Below are 6,771 nucleotides of genomic sequence, written 5' to 3'. Positions count from 1 at the left end.
TGGCCATCAGAACCCAAGGATTCCATAGAGTGCCCTGCACACATCCGCACCCTGTGCTCCCCTTCAGCGCAGCGCCGCAGCTGGGGGAGCAGTGCTTGCTGTTTTTTTTTTTTTTCGAGATTGACGGGGGGGTCAAACCCCACCGCTTGTTATATTCCAACTCGAAGAGTGACTTGGCAGTCAGTACAAATACATGAAGGCGCACACAAAGTGCAAAGGAAAATTACAGAGGACGGCGCCCAGGAGGAGAGCCAAAAACTAGAGAAAGAACGAAGTAAACAGAGGGGAAGGTTGGCACAGAGACCAAACCGAAAACCCTGGTAACCAACACCTCAGGAGCAAGCTCCACCGAGCAGCTCGTTCCACCATCAACAAAGAACCACAAGAAGCCCTAGGGAGAAAAAAGGCACCAAAAACGGCAGCTCACAGAGGAACATCATTGGCACGAACGAAGGGCGTCGCATAGCCGAGTTCGTGCGGTGACACCGGTGTGCCACCGTCGAAGCCGCAAGACGGCGCTCCACCGAGACCGAAGGGCACGACACCGGTGTATCGTCGCCGAGGTCGAAGGGCAGCTTGCCGCCAAGGCCACGCCAGGATATCCACGCAAGCGTCGTCTGGGCCACCATGATGCATAGCCCTGTCCATAAGGATAATCGAAGTAGGAGCATGCCAAGAAGCGTCAATGGCACGAACGAAGGGCGTCGGATAGCCGAGTTGGTGCGGCGGCACCGGTGTGCCGCCGGCGAAGCCGAAAGACAACGCGCCACCGAGACCGAAGGGCACAGTACCGATGTACTGCCGCCGAGGTCGAAGGGTAGCAAGTCGTCTAGGCCACCCCAGGACGTCCAGGCAAGCGCCAACAGAGTGTCCTAGGACAAAGGCTTGTTAGGATCCTAACCGAGGTGAAGATGGAGCAGCAAGGGGCGGATCCGCCCATAGCAGAACAATCCAAGACGATGCCCCCAACGAGGAATTGACGTGGAGACGTCGACACCGCCGGACTCGGGGAACCCGGGTCCGAGATTTCTCTCTGGATCAAAGAGCAAGGGGGAGAGGACGGCAGTGCCAACTCGACGCCTCCAGGAAGGAAACGGCACCCGTAGGTGTCGCCGTCGATTGAGCTTTTACCCGGCATTTGCATCCTCCACACTGCATCCCGAGGAGATTGGCCACCCACCGCCGAAGCCCAACATCTAGGCAAGAGCCGGGCCATGGGGGTGCCGAGGAAACAAGCTGGCACGGCCAGCAGGAGACATCAGATCCGACGAAGGGGAGGCAGCCCGCAGCCGGGGAGAACGGCAGCAACGAGCAGCCCGCCTCACCACGAGGAGGCGACGACGACCCAGGCCATCAGGGAGCAGCAGCCACCTGCTGCTGCAACTGCCGGACGAGGGCTGCCCAGTCACCGCCGAACGAGCGAGGGGGAGCCGTACCGCGCGAGCCCCTGGATCTGAGTGGAGCCGCCGCTTTCCCCGCAGGCCAGAGGAGGCCGATGCAAGGAGGTGCCCCAACTAGACCACGACAGAGGGGATCCGGGGAGCCAGCCACGACGTTGACAAGGGGAGGCACTGCGCAGCGGGGGGGCTCCAGGGAAAAGGGTCAGGGGTCGTCGTTGAAGCAGGGGAGGATGCGGGAGAGGAGAGCCGACGCGCACGCAAGGGAGCGAATCCCGCCGCCGCCGGCCGTCGGCGGGCTTTGCCCGGCGACGTCTGCCAGCGGCGGCGAGGGGAGGTGGCGTTGGTGGGGTCGGCGGCGGCGGCGGCTAGGGTTCCGTCCGAGCCGCCCCCAGGGGGACGACGCGGGGGCTGCGGTCTCTTCCAACTCCCTGATTTTACTATTCAGTGCTTGCTGTTCTCTTGGCCACCGTTTCGTCCTGGCACGTTCACAGTAGGGCTCGAGGGTCAGATGCGATCCCTGCGAGCGATGAGCGCCACCAGTGTGGGCTACGACGTGGATCTGCTGGAGGCTGCCATAGGCAGCGAGCTGGGGTCGTCGGGAGGGCCCCTTTTTAACCCTTCGCAACAGGTCAAGGGCACCCTCCATGGTGGGTACGACGGCCCCGTGTCCTTCTTCATCCCCACCCACGTCATCCTTGAGTTCATCCACGAGCATGCTGTCAACCTGCCACCCGCCCAAGACGAGTCCTCGGACGATGAGGAGCCTGTTTACAAGCGCCGTCGTCTACAAGATGGGGCCACTACTTCGAGAGGCGGCCGGAAATATATCGGCGATGACGACGACGATGATTGAAAGCTTGTCACTACAAAGAGGATCGGAAGCGCACGAACATCATTTTCTATTCATTCATTCATTCCTTCATTCATTTGTTTTACTAGTACTAACATGCATGAGGTCGGGAGGCTGCTTTTTTGTTGTCAGTACAACTGAAACCATAGAAACTGAAAGAATAGTATAAAGTAGCATGGATGCAGATGATCTTTATTGCGATATCCATTACATTAACAATATTCTGGTATATTTTGGTCACTTATATCAAACATATTTAAACATGTTTGCTAAATCTTAATATTTTTCACGCTCCCAACGTCCCATGCGAAGGCCTGGAAGCAGGTTTACTGGTGCGGATTAGGGGTGCGGGGTCGTCACCGGAGAACATGAGGTCGGTGGGTTTGGAAAGAGGACCTTGAGCGGCGGTGGGCTGCGGTGAGGTGAGGGGAGGGGCGGGGTACGGGAGCCGACAGTCCGGCCTACATCCAAGCGCGGGATATTGGTACAAGTGGGAATAAATTGTTAAATATCAAACTGAAGCACATATTGGTGGAGTCTAATAATCACTATGATCCTTAAATTTGCAATGTTTCTATGCCTATATACTACTCCCTCCGTTCCTAAATATAAGTCTATGTAGAGATTTCACTATGGACTACATACGGAGCAAAATGAGTGAATCTACACTGTAAAATGCATCTACATACATCTGTATGTGGTTCATAGTGGAATCTCTTCAAAGACTTATATTTAGGAACGGAGTGAGTACACGTTATGCCGCTTACTACATGGCAGATGGTACTGCTTCACGCTAACCCGCTAGCAACTACTCAATATCCATGGTAATGATCTACTTGTGTTTGTCATCCAGAATGTGCATGTGCTCAAACAAACGTTGAACCAGAATCATGCCATCAAGCGCAGGATGCATTGCCTTTCTTGCTAAATGGTTTTGGAAAATGGAAAATGAAAAAGGTTTGTGGCAGGATATTCTGGATGAAAAATATAGAAAAGGTGGTTGTTTGGCTCTAGTGAGCAAGAGGCCTGGGGACTCCCAATTTTGGGCTAACTTGCTGAAAATTAAGGAGATCTTTTACAAATTTGTGAAGAAAAAAGTGGGGGATGGGAGAAATACTAGGTTCTGGAAAGATTCCTTGGTTGATGATAAACCTTTGAGAGAGGCTTACCCTAGACTATATGATATAAGTTTTGACCACAACATTACTGTGAAAGAGGCCATACAGAAAGGGTGGCATGGGTTCAAATTTAGAAGGACCTTATATGGGGAAACTTTGGGACTTTGGAACTGCCTTAAAAAGAGATGTGAGGAAATTCAGATGCAGGGAGGGGCAGACAAAATTCTCTGGACCCTCACTGCTGATCATAAGTTTTCGGTGGGATCCTTATATAGGAAATTGGTTGCTGTAGGGGTGAATTTCCCACAGAAGTATCTATGGAAATCCAAGTTACCTGCGAAACTGAAAGTGTTTTTTATGGTTAGTTAATAAAAAAAGTATTCTAACTAGGGATGTGCTGTAAAAAAAAGGTTGGAAAGGAGGAAAAGGTTGTGTTCTTTGTGGGAAAGATGAATCGATTGATCATCTGTTCTTTTCCTGTTCTACTGCTTCATTGTTATGGAGTTTGGTCAAATGTGTGTGTGGACTTAAAACTGTTCCATCAAATGTAAAAAACTGTTTTGGGGAATGGATTAGGAAATTTAATAAAGATGACAAGAAAATGGTTCTGGTGGGGATTTCAGCCCTATTTTGGGCAATTTGGAAAAGCAGGAATGCAATTATTTTTGAGAAAAAAAGGATAAATGATCCTTTATGTATTGTCAAAATGATGTGCAGGTGGTTAACTGACTGGTCCATTCTCCAGATAAAGGAGTCGTCAAGAAAAATGTTGGAGCTGGGAGCAAGGGTGCTAGAACGGGCAGCAAGTGAGGTGTTCACAGCCAAGCAAGGGTGGAAAATCAACATAGCAAGGCTGGAATGAAGAATCTCTTCTGGTGGTGAACGTGAAGTTTGCTGTTCTTGTTGCTAGGCTCCTTCAGCTCCTTTGCTACTTTTGTTGTAATGGTGATCGATGTAGATGTAGGTCGAACTCTGTCGTAGTTGGTGAACTTGGTGGGGTGCTTATGCGGTTTGGCTGGCCTGTGTTGGCCTTCTGGGATGGTATGGCGTCGTGGTGGTTTCGTTTCGATCGTTTTCTTTTCAGTTTGAACTCGGTTGTGGACTTAGTGGTTTTCAGTAATGAAAATCGGAAGGGGCAAGCCCTTCTTTGATAAAAAAAAGCGCAGGATGCAGAAAGACAATGTACAACTCACTAACTCAGGTAAAACTCTCCCCCATCTCATTGCTGCAACTTGTGTCATTCATCAGCATACTGCCTGGCATGCCTGGTGGCTGGATTAATAACTACCCTGCAGAATGTGTGGATCCTGAACTCAGTGAGGGTCAGGTGGATGAAGGCTGAGAAACTGATGCACTAGTTTTACCTGATCAAGTAATGCAAGAGAAGGGCCTGGTGGATCAACACGCTAAAGACGGCTTCGGAGTGTCCCCTCCCGACGCTGTGGGAATATGAACAGAGGTAGCCACAAAGTATACATTCAACAGCAAGGAGGTAAAGCAGATGGTATGACTCCTCTCTCCCTGTTACTAATCTTCGGTCTGCATATCAAAATGTTCAGACTTCAGTAGGAACAACTTCACTTTCCATGTCTACGTCGCAGCAGGATATTCAGCTTGTTTTCTCTGACAACAATACTGTGACTACCACCAAACACCTAATAGGGTAGTATATCAGTTGGTCATGCTCCTCTGAATGTGTACTAATCAGGTGTTCAATTATACAGTGACCAAAGGAATATGTATGTCACTCGACTAAGGGGACAATCTTACTGCTTGATAGATGGTCACTTGGGGTGTACATGCATTCGACCGTTGAAGGAAGAGAGCTCCTAGGAAGGACGCCCACTCCGGCTGTGGCGTTCACCGTGCCCCACCGCGTGCTCTCCCAGCAATTGCGGCCACCCTTCACAAGACGCTAGAGAGGACGGCACCGCCGTGTTCCACCCCGGACACGCTGTCCACGTGCACCACCACTGGCTACTCCGGCTGCCGTGTCCACTGCTTACTCGCCGCTGCCCTTATCTCGCTGTTCAAGGAAACCAAGATTCAAAACCTGGACTTTACCAAGGTGTTATCCTTTTTCTTTTTTTCTTTTTCTCAAGGTTAGCTGAGAAGGGCCGCCGTAGGAGGGGAACCTGATCCCCTCTCGCCCAGGAGGAACCACGGGCCAGGCAAGGCACCCCGCAGCAGACCGGAGAGCTCCAGAAATAGTCACTTAGGAAGTCGCCGTTGTCGTGGGAGGTCAGCTACCGCCGCCGCTGCACATGAAACATATCTTCGAGAAACTCCACGCCCACCTAGCTCCCAAAAAGGCGCCTTCAGGAAGGGAGCGACGCCAAGGGCGCCGCCATCGCCCAACATCGTTGAGGATTTCTCCCGGGAGGCAAGGAGGGGGAGGGGACAGAGGAACATACCCAGGCGGCGCCTCCAAGGAGGGGAGCGGCGCGTCGCCGTCGTCGAGACCAGCAAGGCTGGCCTAGGATTTCTCCCGGTCTTCACGTCCCCGCCAACCACTCCCCAACGACACGAGAACTAGCGCCCCGCGATGAAGCAAACCGGATCTGGCCGTGGCATGGCTCATCCAGAGACAGAGGATGCAGGGGCGGCCAGATCTGGTGCCGCAAACAGCCAAGGATGCCAACACGCCTTGGCTCACGTCTGTCACGCCCAATATGCGACCCTAGCCAAAAGGAACTCGAAGATCCCACCAAGGATAGACCCGCATATTGAAACGATTTTGCAAGGTGGATATCATTACATCAACATTACATAATAGATGGGGATACATACAAGAGACATACAATGCCACATGAATACAACATCACAATACATCAGAGCATCATCCGACTACGGATGAATCACAGACAGAAACTCAAACGACATCCACCTTGCTAGCCCAGGCTGCCGACCTGGAACCTATCCCCTGATCGAAGAAGCAGAAGAAGAACTCAACGCAAGCAAGCATCGCTCTCGCGTCATGATCATCGCAAAACATGTACCCGCAACTGTTGTTGTAGTAATCTGTGAGCCACGAGGACTCAGCAATCCCATTACCATGGGTATCAAGACTAGCAAAGCTTAAAAGGGAAAGGAAGGGGTAAAGAGGTGAGGCTGCAGCAGCGACTAAGCATATATGGTGGCTAACGTACGCAAATAAGAGCGAGAAGAGAGCAAGCAGAACGGTCGTGAAACTAGCAATGATCAAGAAGTGATCCTGAACTCCTACTTATGTCAAACATAACCCAGAAACCGTGTTCACTTCCCGGACTCCGCCGAGAAGAGACCATCACGGCTACACACGCGGTTGATGCGTTTTAATTCGGATCTGGTGTCAAGTTATCTACAACCGGACATTAACAAATTCCCATCTGCCTATAACCACAGGCATGACTTTTGAAAGGTT

The sequence above is a fragment of the Triticum dicoccoides genome, chromosome 5B (genome assembly GCF_002162155.2).
Source record: "Triticum dicoccoides isolate Atlit2015 ecotype Zavitan chromosome 5B, WEW_v2.0, whole genome shotgun sequence".
NCBI classification, from domain to species: domain Eukaryota; kingdom Viridiplantae; phylum Streptophyta; class Magnoliopsida; order Poales; family Poaceae; genus Triticum; species Triticum dicoccoides.
Note: the sequence above shows the minus strand (reverse complement) of the source record.